This window comes from Ixodes scapularis, unplaced genomic scaffold (assembly GCF_016920785.2).
Source record: "Ixodes scapularis isolate PalLabHiFi unplaced genomic scaffold, ASM1692078v2 PGA_scaffold1__304_contigs__length_218370807, whole genome shotgun sequence".
NCBI lineage: Eukaryota > Metazoa > Arthropoda > Arachnida > Ixodida > Ixodidae > Ixodes > Ixodes scapularis.
This window is the reverse complement of record NW_024609846.1, coordinates 7122521-7137158: the sequence shown is the minus strand read 5'-3', so window position 1 is coordinate 7137158 and position 14638 is coordinate 7122521.

Genomic DNA, 14638 nt, shown 5'->3' with positions numbered 1-14638 from the left:
TAATCTACTCACAGCTACGGCCAGTTGCAATCAAGGTGATTAATACAATCAAGAAAACACCTGTAGCCTGATTGCTGATCACATAGTGCAATCGCCAAAGTCTGTGAAACTCCTGCCAGGATTGTTCCGATTTTCGAAATCATTAAAGGCTTTGTTTGTTTTTCTTGGGATGGCAGCTGCAAGTTGTGTGGCTCACATACCTAAGTATGCTTCAATTCATGACCAGCTTTATTCGTTTATATTCATCACATTTCTCTAGTCCTCCGTGTTGTTTCCTAGTCATCAAACTAGGTATTAGGCACCTGTATGGAGAAGTTACATTTTGTTTTTACGTTTTTATCAAAACGGTTTGTGTCACTCTGTCTGGAATTCATCACCCTTACTACGAAATGTCAAATTAATCTCACGTTGAGATACTTTTTAAAAGTGGAGATGACCGGCATTAAATGTTGTGTTTCTTTATCACTCCTGTTCATACTTTGTATATTACTTCAGTCAAAAGACACCACCAGTGTTCAATATGCCCCGTCCGAGCACAAGCTTTTCAGCCTGGATAAGGTGAGCGTGAGTGAGCACGTACTAAGCAGTACCGAAGGTAAGGAGCGTGCACTGCTGCATTTTCAAAGTTTCATAAATGCTCTTTTTTAGAAAAAAATAAAAGCCAGGCATTGTTGTGGTATATTCATAACATTGTGGCTTTCTTGAAGAATGCAGGCATTCTGAAGGTGTTGCCGAAGGCTTGCCAGGGTGACAGCGCGGTCGAAGGCGACAAGTGCGAGCTAGTACACGCTCTATCGCAAGCTCTTGTTCTGCGAAAGCGCTTCTCAAAGTCGCTCTTGCATGCCTGTAGCCTTTGCTGCCCTACAGTGGTAATGGTAGGCAACTCCGGCTGACACAAGAAATCATCCCATCGCTGCCACACTCCGTTTCTCTTTAAAGGGCTGCTGAACCGAAATTTGGATTTCAGAAAACGATGCAGAAGCCGTAGGCGGGACGCTACAATCCCTAAAACACTACTCGTAGTCACAAGGCGATATCTCGAATGGACGGCCGTATTTGGAGAAAGAGGTTGAGATTGAACGAGACCGATGAGGCGCGTGACGTCAAGATATCTCGTTTTCTCCTCTCTCTGCTTCGCCCTTTCAAGGCGGCGAGGTGGAGGAGACGCGAGGTCGTTCCCTTTTCTTCTCGGAGAAACAAGACAAACAAATCTGTCAAATGCGCCTCCTATTTTTAAAAATAAGGTCATCCATTCGAAATATCGCTGTATGAGTGATGTTTTGGTGTTTGTAGCATCTTGTTACACGCTTTTGCCGCCGTGTTTTATGGAATCCAGATTTCGGTTCAACATCCCTTTAAGTGCAAGTGAAACTGAAATGCCAAGAATGAGCACGTTGTCCTGAACGACAGTTGCACTGCACAAGCGCGCATGCTTAGCAACATTCAAAGCATGGAGCTTGCTCTTAAAGCCTCTGCATCAGGCTTCCTGTTGCAGCTTGTGGTACCGAAGCAAGCTTTTGGGCAGACACTTTTTTATAAGCAGAAACTTCACCTGGCACCGCAGAGCTCCGACCGGTACTCGGAGTACTTAGTTGCGGTACTTTAGATAAAACAGAAGGGCAACAGGTGAAGTAGAAACTTCACCTGCACCGCAGTGCTCCGACCAGTACTCGAAGTATTTAGTTGCGGTATTTTAGATAAAACAGAAGGGCATTGAGCAGTGCAAACTACGATTATTGTCAGGTAAGAAGTATTCAGTTGCAGTAATTGTTTTGCTTTACATACAAAAAGGCTGGAGTATGCTTAAATGCTGGGCTAGCCCAATTGCTACCAGGGGCCCTATGCTACACGACGGGACCAAGCGGAATCAAGGGACCGGGAGCCATCCAGCGACCTGGATGCAAAGATGGGTTCAGCTTCCACGGGATTGGTGCCACCTGGATCTTGTCCCAAAGGGCCAGCAGCAGCTGGATAGCCTCGCATTGCGATGCGGGGTGGGGATGCTGAGCGAGCTCGGGGCATGCCGCCCACTCAGTGTGAGGGCCAGGTGCTCCCACTGACTGGCTAGGTGCATGTTGACGAGTTCCTGGAAGGTGTTGTTTACACTTAGCCGCCGGAGCTTGGCGTTCGACGCGTATGGCGGCACCCCCAGTGCCAGCTAGTACCCCTTGCGAATAATCACGTCCATCTTGCCCTTACCTCTCGACAGCAGGTTGAGATACGGATTTGCGCAGGCGATGTGGCTCACGACGAGTGGTTGGGTCAGCCGGATCAGGTCCAACTCCTCGAGCCCGTGTCTGTGACTCGTTATCCTTCTCACCATGCGCATGACTTGCGTGGTTGTCTTGACGAGTCGGTCGACCGTGTACTTGGGTCTGCCGTCCCGCTGGAGGTGAAGGCCCCAGGATCCGAACCCGCTTCACCACCGGCACGGGGGTACCATCCTTTAGCGTGAGGCGGATGTCCGCCTTCTTCTTCGGGAATTGGCTTGCCCGCGCGGAGGAGGAACAGCTGAGACTTATCGGGGGCGCGCTGGAGGTTGCCGGCCTCGAGGTAGTTCTGCACCGTCTCAATGACTTCTTCGAGGAAGTCTTGCCTCCCGCTGTCCGATCCCGACGTAGCCCAAATCGTCAGGTCGTCCACATAGAGTGGCATAGAGTGTATGCTTCATCCGGGGAATCCGTTCAAGTAGAGGAGGCGGCTTGCACATCGCCAGGTAACAAGGTGGGTGACAGGACCGAGCCTTGCCGATTGCCCTTGCTCGGTATCGGGATGGTGCTTGTGCGGATGGACTCGATTCTGATGGTGGCCATCCAGTTGCTCAGGAAGTCCCGCACATAATCATACATCCAGGGCCCGCACCCAGTTGAGGCCAAGTTCTCGAACACCAGCGTGTGACCGACGTTGTCAAAGGCGCCCTTTATATCCAGGGCCAGGACCGCCCGCGTTGTCGTACAGGAGATTCTGTCAAGGATATCCTCCTTGATCTGAAGCAGGACATCCTGCGTGGAGGTGTGACCAGAGCCCGAAAATGATGTTCATGGTGGCATTGAGTTCAATACAGGACGGTCCCGTCAAATATTGCTGTAAACAGCTCATCAGGGCATGGGCATTTAAAAAACTGAAATGGAGTGTCCAGGTCTGTGACGCTCGGCGGTATACCTGATAACTTCTATTTCTTTTGGATCCTTTTCAAGGGAGTATATTTTCCACTTCGGGGCACTTTTCTTGTTTCTTGCACTTACTACTGCAGGAACTGTTTCACCCTCACTTTCTTCTTTGCTTTCACAGCACTCATTTGATGTTAATGTGGAAGGGAATTGGCCGGATTCCACTCTTCGTTCCTACGTAAAATGTGCTGGCGTCCAATACCTGCCACAAAAAGGGTACTTAAGATTCCAAAAATAACTAAGAGTCTGTAAACATATGATGCCAGCATTTCTTTTTTTTATTTCCAATGAGCAACATTATATTATGCCAAAACTCTCCCTAAATGCACACTGCATTTCACAGCGCGCTAAACTCTGCCGGAAAAATCGGCGCCTGCACGCAAAGGGGCGTCGTTTCCTCAGCAGTGTGTTTTACCTTGTGAAATTTTAAGGCGCTTCTTTCTTTTGCAGCTAGAACATCCTTATAAATACTAAAAATGCGTTCGCCACGGACGACCGAGTCTTCCACCGGCAAACGCTGTCGTTTGCATACGATACGCCTTGAAATTTTCACCCCATGGTCGATCAGGCGCCGATTTTTCCGGTTGCTTTCCCATACCTTGAGCCACCCAGAAACACCGCGCGCCCCCGTAGAGAAAAAAAAAAAAAAAAAAAGAATGGAACGGCACTGAGTGTTTTGTTTACTTACCGACTTTGTGCGTGGACCGCGCCACGTTGCGCTGCCTGTTGCACCCGCGTTTTGGAACTAATTCAGTTGACAGTTCCCTCCGAAGATGAAGCTGATGAAGCCACTGAAGCCACGGCGGTAATCGGACTGGTAGGCTGCTCCCTTTCGAGCGGGCGGAAGAAGACTACGAAGAATTCGGCAGCGAACGGGCGGAAACTAGATTACGTACAGCTTCAGTAGTCGACGCTTTGTTTTCTCGATTGCGTTCGCGGCGTTCACCGTGGACTCGCGCACTCGGCTGTAGCCGAACGGCCGAACCAGCTGGACGGCTGCCGGCGCGCGTACCGACAGCGTCGCCATAGCAACCACGCCGCGAGTGTGGTTGCCAGACAGAATTCACACGATTTTTTTTTTCTCGTCACTCACGTTGAGTTACTAGAAGTTAGGCGCGTATCATTATAATGCATTATGCTGTAAGAAGTTATTAAGGGATATGTGTACCTACCTAATACAAATGCAGAAAAAATATTATTGAAAAATAAAATTGGCGTAATCTTTTCATATCTTGATTAAGACCAGCGTGGTCACCGGGCTAACCGATGCGCGAAATAGGAGGGCATATATACCGCTCGGGGCACTTGTTGGTTTGTATAAGTAGGATGTATGTATCAATAAAGAAAAAAAAAAGTAGGATGTATGTACTATTTGTTGTGTATTGTGCAATTGGTCAGTGTTTGTATGCCCTTGTGTATGTACAGTGTTGTGTGTATGTCCATGTCGTATGTGAATGTAACCGCGCGGTAGGCAGCAAAAATCTGCTGTTTCCTTTTTTCAAATGTTGATCACTTTTTTTTTTTCGTCGCTAGATGGGGGTTGTCGCCGCCCAATTTGAAAAGTGTGCCGGTTGGTGGTCTATAACTATTAGAGGGCTGGATGCCATTAGTCCATCCGTCGTGTTGATCGCTCAACGAGGTAGAGGGGCTTAGAGCGATAAACCGGGGTTCCGGTCTGCACTCGAAAGTGACCCCCATAAGGTGGCTGCCATTGTACGCAAATTTGACCACACGTCACATGACCAAACCAAATACGTGACGTCACAGGAAAGATGGCAGCGCCCATGCAGCGGCTGGCCCCAGCTGGGCCGGAGCTTGTCGGATGCTTTGTTGGTTGTCGTTCGTCTCGGCAAGTTGATTTCAGACGCGGAAGCCGTCATATGAGGCCGGTCGAAAGCGAGTTCAGAGTTCAGCGTGGTGTTTGACGTAGGTATAACGCGAAAATACGGAGGAACGGTGTGCATTTCGCTGGTGACCGACCGGGATATTGCCACGGAAGAGACAATCTGACCTACGTTGCTCGGACCTCGGATTGATTCGGATACCGCTAGGATAAAATTTAAGGCGACGTTTCTGTGCTCTCGTTACCATCGGAATCTTCGAGGTTTGCAGTGAAGCGTGTGCAATATATTTGGATACACAGTTTAGCGACGGAAATTGCGTGAGTCGTGCTTGGCGGTGTGCAATCGCGGTGCAGCTTCGATCAAATGACCGAGGGCTCACTTCGGTTGTGCGGCGCACCGGAAGGCTGCCTTGAAGCTGGTAGTTCCCGTGCCGTGCTGAATGATGCTGTGCTGCTTACAAATTGTTCCGGCGTAGAAGTGCACTTTCACGGAGCACAGGTGTGCGGCGCACCGAAGAGCTGCCTTCAAGCTGGTAGTTCCTGTGCCATGCTTTAGGTGATGGTGTGCTGCTTCCGAAATCGTTGCGGCGTAGACATGCACTTTCACGGAGCACAGGTGTTGCAGTTGGAATTGATCCCGCTGGTCTGTCGCACGTTTCGTCAACACAAACGTTTCATCCACACTCGTTACGCGAATTGCAAGCTGTGCGGACATTTCATCGAGCTTGTTACGTACCCAGCTCACGCCGCTTTGTGGCAACAGTCTGCAGTGGCTCATTACCAGAAAAGTGGTCCCACATCCATTTCAGTTCAGTTCGTCCACGGCAGTCGCCAAACCCCGAAGGAGAGGATTTATTCGGACAGAATGCCACTAAAGCAATGCAGCTTCTTCAGTGGTCAGGATAGATTCTCTTCTGCGAGTTTTGTTATACTGTCACGGATCCTTGTTCCAGTCCTATCTTCTATCAATATTCACTATTCTGGGACACTGCAGGTCATGCTCAGCTGTAATCGTATGTTCAGGTGGAGGTGCTGGGCACTTTACCCATAGCCCTTTACTCTGTGTGAACCCGGCGGCTCTTCAGCCGAGTTACCCGATAATGGGACACGGCTGGCGGACTATCCTGCGTCTTATACCCCTTTCGAGCCGTAAGCGAAGTCCTGACCCGAGCCTGGCAGAACAACCGCAAGACGACCGAGTATACCACAAGGAGTAACCTCGGAAATACACCACGAGGCACCTGAAATCCGAGCCAGTTGCTGCTACCAGGAAAAACCACCGGAATTCGGTCTCCTGTCAGAAAATCCGAAGCTGACTAAGCCAACAATGACAAACCTATAGCAGCAAACCGTGTCCCCTCCCACCATTGTTTGCATGCCCGTCGCAAATCACACTCCGACGCTTTTTCACGCAAGCTGTATGAAGACGTCAAGGACTGGATTGAACAATATGACAGTGTCGCCTGCCACATTGGGTGGACAGACAACCAGCTCCTGCAGAACCTATACTTCTCGTGGAAGAAACTGCCGGCGCTGGTCTGAGAACCATGGATCCTCCTTAACGTCATGGGAAGTTTGCAAGATCGAGCTGAAGCGCACATTCGTCAGCCAACATCAACGAGAGAGAGCCGCATTCTTGATTCTGTCCAGGACACTGCCCCAAATGAGAGCGCCACCGCACTCGTGGAGGATGTTTTGCGCTTGATCGAGCGCCCACGCCCACGCCGACCTTGATGCTACAGAAGACAAGAACCTAAGAATCCCATGCCCCTCATGTGAGAGACAACACCTTCGGCAGCCTTGTCCGCAACCCCCCAACAACAATCGAAGTGTTCATATCACTGAGGCTTCCAACATGGAATGTGCACTGCATGCCCAATCCTGCCACTACGAACAACTTCCCGGCGTCTCGAAAGTGGAGTTGTCCAGCTACTACTTCGACGCCAGCCTCCCAGGCATCCACGACGTTGTCTGGGAGGAGATCAGGAAGCTACTTCCTGCCATCAGTTGCCTGGCTTTTTTTTTTTTTGATTGCCGAGATTGTTTCGGAACAAGTTTGACAAGTATTTCAACCGAGACTTCTGCGAGCGAAGCGGCATCTGACAAACCAAGGGCAACTTACGCCACAATGGCACGACGACCGCCACCGGCTGCCCCTTAGTATTTAATGCCAATTCAATGAGACACTCTAACGCCGAAGCATTCCCGACATGTTGTGTAGGTCTGTGCTCAACAAAGTGCACCGAGCAAAACGTAGGTGATGCGAATGTGCGACCGAAAACCACTTTGCTACCACTGCATGAAGCCGACCATGTCTACCAAAGCAATGAATTGGTCGGCGAGGGTTCGTGCCAAACGAACCTCGATTACGTCTCGAGGAGCGACCACGGGAGATTAAGGATTACCTTCGGCGACCTTTGTCCCTGATGCCGAAGGTGCTGAATCGAAGATTCTGAATCCCTGATTACCCCGGAGATTCTGAATCCCTGATTACCCCATCACCTCAACAAGAGGTAAGCACGACAAAGCAGGTTAACGGCGATGCAGTGACAGTGGATTTGGTGTCGGTTGTCGTCCAAGGACAATACCTAAAAATTTGCTGACACCAATTTTCTGTGTCTACTCCACGAAGCACACAATTTCCAATTTTGAGGGAGAATGCCCCCGAGTGACTTGAAGGAATAGAATGGCTGGTTGCTTTCAAAAGTGAACTGCAAGCATCACCAGACTTGGATAGCAAACAAAAATTGTTGCCAGCTATCAAGTCAACGGTACAGCAAAAGGCACAGCCACGTAAGCAATACATGCCCGAGCTTGCTGCATTGATGCCGAAAACTACCTGGAAATATTTCGGATTAGAAGCCAGCCCTGCAGCTTCAGTGCATCAGACGTCAGTGGCCGCACATGACGTATGATTACAAGACATCAGTCGGTCAAAGTTGCCACTCGACCAAACTGAACACCGACGTGCCAGGAGCGTCATCCGACAACAAGGTCCACACGTACTACGACTGAATGCCTGACACGAGACTGTCTCAGAAAGAACTCATTATAGAACCATTTCCTAAGAATCAATAATTATGTAATCAAGTGGAAATAAACATATTTGATACACTAACCAGATAAGCATATTTCCGCTTGCCTTCATGCCTTGAGAGTCTACACACCCAGAATTGTGTTCACTGCACGCTCTGGACCTTACGAGGACACTTGCATCTCTGACCCTTCAAGATTAATTCAACCTCGTTCAACCTTTCCTGAACATGTGGTGCATCCGAAAATCAACTCCAGTGATGTGAACATGTTATTTATTAATTTATTCCTTTCAGGGGCCTTCGTAGGCATTGCAAAGAGGATACTTAAAACTACACACATGGTAATAGCATTAAAGCACACTGCTGTAACTTGTTAATTGGAAAAACAAACACACCTCTGAGCATATAGTTTAATAGTATGTGTTGATGCATTGTTATATAGCATGACACTTCCTATATGTATGACACAGTAGACCCTTTGCAGAACCTTATCAAGCAACACAACTGTCACCATTTTTTTCAGCGTAAAGCACACAAATGGGCCCCAGTTCACGTCGAACACTAATGCAGCATTCGAGTCCAATAGGTGCTGAGCCGAATTCACAGGGATGGCGGACATAACAAATCCTACAAAACAGAAAAAATGCAGAGTTAATCTATGCATGCACCAAAACAGTTGTTCTTATAGCAAGTCGAATAGCTTTGAAGCTGGTGCCTGCAACGATTTATTCTTCCCCATCCTCAATAAAACGCCATCGTCGTAGCTGAAAATAAGGGTGCACTTCGCACTCACACACACACACAAAAAAAAAAGGAAGAAAAGCGATCGAATGTAGAATCGTGGATTAGCACAAAAGCTTAAAATCGCAGGAGCTTCCTCGCTAAAGGTTGCTATGGTTGTTCGGTGACGGAGGGCTGAAACAACTTCCCTTAGGCCCTAACGCGACGTATACATTTCCCGTAGATTCTCAGATATTTCAACGTTCAAACAAAGCTAAGAGAATGCGAAAATTTAATGTTAAAAGCACTCAAAGTTCTATCGGTCCTCGGACACATCCCGGAATCCGAGCACCGGTACGGCGATGCAGAGCTGATGCTGTCTCACAGGCGTTAATATCCAGATGATCCAGAGCGATCTTGCGCAAAAACGGTATAAAGTCTCATTCCTTCATATTTTCACATTATACCTGCGTCAGCGAGCACGAAGAAGCCCGAAGTCGTCGGAAAGCAGCTGCACATCACGGATACCGCGCACCGAACAAACTCGCATCCGCCAGCTCTGGGCGCTGCCATCTTACCTATGACGTCACGGCTCTTGGGAGGTCACGTGACGAGTGGTCACATTTGCGTAAAATATGGCGGCAACCGGGGGGGTGCCACTTCCGAACTTCCGGTTTATCACTCTAAGCCCCTCTACCTCGTTGTGATCGCTCCGAGTTGTTCGGTTCCGCTGGTAGCTGTGTCGTCGTGTTATGCTGCCTGATTGCAACAAAAGGAGGTTAGGCGGCTTCCCCAGCGCGTGTTCTAGGTGCTGAATGCCGCTGTTCACGCACAAGCGTTCATGAGTGGATAACGCACGTAACAGAGGTGAGCACAGGCAGTAGATAATCGAGAGCCACACGGAGCGCGAGTGCGATACCTCCTAGCCGCTGTCGACAGAGGGTGTCGGAGCGATTCGTTGTCCACTTGTCGTCCACGGCAAGTGGGCGTTTTGTTCAATAAAGCCAGCCTGTCAGTGTTTTGTAAAGCTATCCCTTCTTTATAAGCGCTTCTGATGCGATGAAAATGCGACTGGCATCGAGCAGGCCGAGCGAGACTTCGGCGACAGTCTTGGCTGTTCATTCTCCAGCGGTTTCGGCCTTACTCGTATTATTTGCGGTGTTGGCGCTTAGACATAGAGATGTTTGGAAAGTTTTTTGCGCCTACAGATGACACCAAACGAGCGTGCGAGCCGTATGCTCTTGCTCCGGCGAGAAGCCGCGTACGGCTCGCCAGGCTCGTATCGCCTGTCGCATACTGGCCGCCATATTGTTTTTAGGGTGTTAGCAGTTAACACGATTTTCACCACCTCCGGCGGCTAACACCCTTACACGAATAAAGGCGTTAGCCAGAGGACGAGCCATTTACACGAATAAGGGTGTAAAAATTTTAAGTGTGCACTAGCAACAAGCTTGCGGGGAGAAAACATAGTTCGCTGGTATTGGAGCGATAATTGCGGACTATGTTTCCCGCACCACAATCAGTTTACGTTTTTCTCAAACTCTAATTTACAACAAGCTTAAAAAGTGTTGCAATAATAACGTTCGAATTCACCGCGAGATGCAGCATTTCCATTGGTCAAGTTTTAGCGATGGGCAGGGAATGGGGGATCGTCTTCCAAGAGAAAATAGTCCCGATATATTTCTTCTGCCACCTGCTTAATAAACGGTTTTGTAATCTAAAACTTTGTATACATATTAACTTGCACCTACTATGCAATATAACAACATAAACAGACGATCACAGAAAGCTCCGGAGAGCCCCTTTAATTTTTTCCGCCTTTTTCATGTTTTTGTTTTTTCTAGCTGCTCTGATTTTTGTAAGGGCTTTCGCCACTACTAAAAAACGTGACATCTAAAGTCCTTTTGTTTTTTGCATCACACAATCGTAAACTTAAAAAGTGTGCCGGTTCGGTAAACGCGAAGAGACCTAATTTCCGAGGGTGAAACCTCTAAAAACAACGAACAAGTAAAAGAAACAAACAACACAGGGCGTTGTTTGTCCGTTGTTTTTAGCGCTTTTACCCTCGGAATATTGACGAAGCGACCGCGCATCTCTACGCACAGGCATTAGCTTATGCAAAAAATCATGCTGCATGCTCGCTCTTCTAACGTTTTTCTCGCTCCCGCTTTATGAAACAAATCGGTGGCGAGCGGCTGTTAGGACAAGATGTCAGAACTAGCATGACCTGTGATTAACACTTTGGGACGGCGACTGAATGCTTGAACTGCCGTCAGACGGCACTTGAACGCTCCGCACAAGCGTCGTCGGACGAGCGCCGCACAACGGCGCAAAGAACATGCTCAAGGTTCCGCCGCGCGGGAATCTTTCTCACACTGCGGAGCGAGCCACAGGTTTTGAAGAAGATACGCCCTTTTCAAATAACGAAATAACACAGGGCAGAAGCATAGTTAGAATCAAGCATAGCTTAGCAAGCACACGGTACACGACAAAGTTTTAAACAGCAGCCCACTTCGCAGAAACAAAAGAAAGTTGCTAACCGGCGTTCGCACGAGTCGTGCATGGGCGGTTCTGAACTTACGGGCGTTGCCAAGACGCAGCGTCTCCCAGCTCTCAGTCATCGATTGTTAGTCTTGAACACGGTATTCGTAAGGAAGACATTTAAAATATCCACTAAGACGGCTAAAACGTAAAAAAAAGGAGATTTCCGAAGCTTCTGGAATTTCAACGACCATTCAAACGAGCCCAACGGAAGCTGATTGCGATAGCGATGGTCTTGCGCAGTCTTCAAGAGTCTCTTTTCCTTTTTATTTATTGCTATTTTTTTTAGAACTATACTAAGCAAAATAAATTATATTAGTAACAATAAGAATTTCACTAAAATAATAATGTAAAACATTACAAAAAGTGAGTAAATCTTAGGTTTTATTTAAACTTTAGGTTTTTCTTTTTTGTGTAAACCGAAACCGAAACTAACTCAAGCAACGCTTCCTTCGTCGTAATTATTTGCGTGTGCGTGTGTGCAGGCGCGTGCGTGTGTTTGTGCGCACGCGTGCGGATGCGTCCACGTGCATGCGCGTGTGCGTTTCCCGTTGTGCGTGCGTGTGCGTCTGCGCGCGGGCGTGGGTTTGCGCGTGTGCATGCGTGTGTACGTGCGTGCGCGCGTGTATGTGTGCGACTGCGAGCGCGCAAGCGTCTGTTTGTTCGTTCTAATGCACTGCGCCCGCAAGAACAATTGGATGTCCCTGGACACTGTTAAAACACTAACTTATTGATTATTATTATTATTATTGTTGTTGTTGTTGTTGTTATTGAAACATAGCCCTGAGACTTTAGACACAGGGCCCTAAACTTTTCTATAGCTGGCTGTAGCTGTATCTATAAATTTTTAAGGCCGACCATGCGAAGCTACAGGGGGTGATAGCCTCCCATTGAATTTCCCATAGACGACCATAGGCCATTTTTTATGGGATGTCTCGGCCTGGTTTATTATGGGATTTGCCTCTTTATGTGTGTGAGTTTTTGTGCATGTCACCATATTCTCAAATGAATATTTTACTCGGGTTGACATGGTCATGAGACAGGTTCTAGCAGCATGTCATGAATATTTGTCAAACATTTTCACAATATTTTGATTTCATGTTGCCAGATATAAACTCGAGACTAACTAATTTTCTTACTGTACACTTCCATCAATCAATATTTGTAAAAAATGCTAGTATAGAGCATTTCACCCTACTTTCCGATTTCTGAGCATGGAGTGATTTGTAAGAAAATTAAATATGAACTCATATATAAAATTTTGTTTTCAAACATAAAACTTGTATGAAAAGAGGCACTTAATTATCAGCTATTTGCATGAATTACAACTGACATTATAAGAAACTAGACTGCTAACAACTGTTGCTTTTCAAGCAGAAATCTTACCTGTACATTATGTACAGAGCCACATATAAGCTTTCCAAAACCATTTCACATTATTTATTTAGCACCCTCTTCTACACCCTTCTCACATTCTTCACTAAATGTAGGGTGTAACACGAAACAGCACCTTTTTCGGTAAAATTATGAGGCTGTATTCCTAGTTTTAGGTTGTTAAAAAGGTGTAGCCGAGGGTGTAAGTTGCTACAACACCCATTTTACACCCTTAAACGTGTAAAAATTTTTACTGTGTAGTACGGCCGAGCATCACTGGCGTCAATCACCACGATACCGTCAATAGCGTCACGGCGTTGCCCACCACCCGCCAACAATCACGTTGTTAACAACAAAACCAGCGTTCTGCACATCTAGGTCGAGATGTTCATTTTCTTTTTCTATTACGTGTGGCTCGATTTATAACATTTCCGTTGCGGTTTTAACCGAAGCTTTTAGCTTTCCTTGGCTCAGGAAATGAGTATCCTAGCACCTATATGAAACATTACTGAGACTAGCTTAAGTTTAATCAATATATGAGAGACGTCTTGTTTAGGCTCTTCCAAAACACAGTCTGAAATATCCAATCTTATCCGATTCAAGCACAAGCTGATCGGGGTGCATGGCTAGCGTGGCGGTTTACTAAGCTGAGTGCATTGATACATCTATAGGTTTTTATGGTAGAGAAGGGGGCTTATGGTCGGTATACAGGTACACTGGCTGGGTAACGGTGGGTGCATCCAGGAAAGGGGAGCATCTGCGCCCGATGCACCCGACTACAACTTTTTTTTCTTCGAGTGCAGTTGGGAAGTAAATATGTGGAGCGGTAACCGAAAAATCGCGGATGTGGCATTCGCACTAAGAGTGCCGCGCGGCGACAGAGCGGTATAGTTAACGCGAAGATGACGTCGGCGCTGCTTTCGTATTTTATTTTCATAGAACAACGACGGGCACAATATTTTCCCACTTCTAGTATAATGTTCCAAATGAACATATCACACGACAGTGCTAGTTAAGACAATAGCCTTTCAAGTCTAACGAAAAAAAAAACTGAATAAAACGGTGATCGTTTGCTTGCCCTAACAGTGTTCGCGCGATGCACGCACTAATATTCTCCAAACCACTCGCTCGTGATGCTTCTCTCGCTGCCCGTCGTTATAACAAAGTTTCGTCAACGCGATGAAAGTTTAGATTTGGGTGTCCCTGCGGCGAAACTGAAAATCAGCACTTTTGGCAGAACACTTGTCGGCCATGTTTATGTCCACGGCGGCCAAGCTGAGAATCAGCACTTCTGGCCAAACACTCGCCGGCCGTGTTTATGTTTCCGGCGGCCAAGGTGGAAATCAGCACAGGTGGCCAAACACTTGCCGGCCGTGTTTATGTCTCCGGCGGCCAAGCTGAAAATCAGCACTGCTGGCCAAACACTCGCCGGCCGTGTTTATGTTTCCGGCGGCCAAGCTGAAAGCCAGCACTGCTGGCCAAACACTTGCCGGGCGTGTTTATGCCTCCGGCGGCCAAGCTGAAAATCAGCACTTGTGGCCAAACACTTGCCGGGCGTGTCTATGTCCCCGGCGGCCAAGCTCGAAATCACCACTGCTGGCCAAACACTTGCCGACCGTGTTTATGTCCCCGGCGGCCAAGCTGAAAATCACCACTGCTGGCCGAACACTTGCCGGCCGTGTTTATGTCTCCGGCGTCCAAGCTGAAAATGAGCACTTCTGGCCAGGCGCTTGCCGGCAGTGTTTATGTCTCCGGCGGACAAGCTAAAAACAGCTAGTTTGTGGCCGGACCCTTGCCGGCCTTGTTTATGCCTCCGGTGGCCAAGCACTTAAAGTGGCCAAGCTGTCCAGACACTGGCCAACCGTCGGCCGATCGAAATTCACTTTCTGGTGCTGCTTGGGGACCTATCGGAAAGCGAGGCCTAACTTTGGCACTTGTTTGGCGACTTTGGCCCG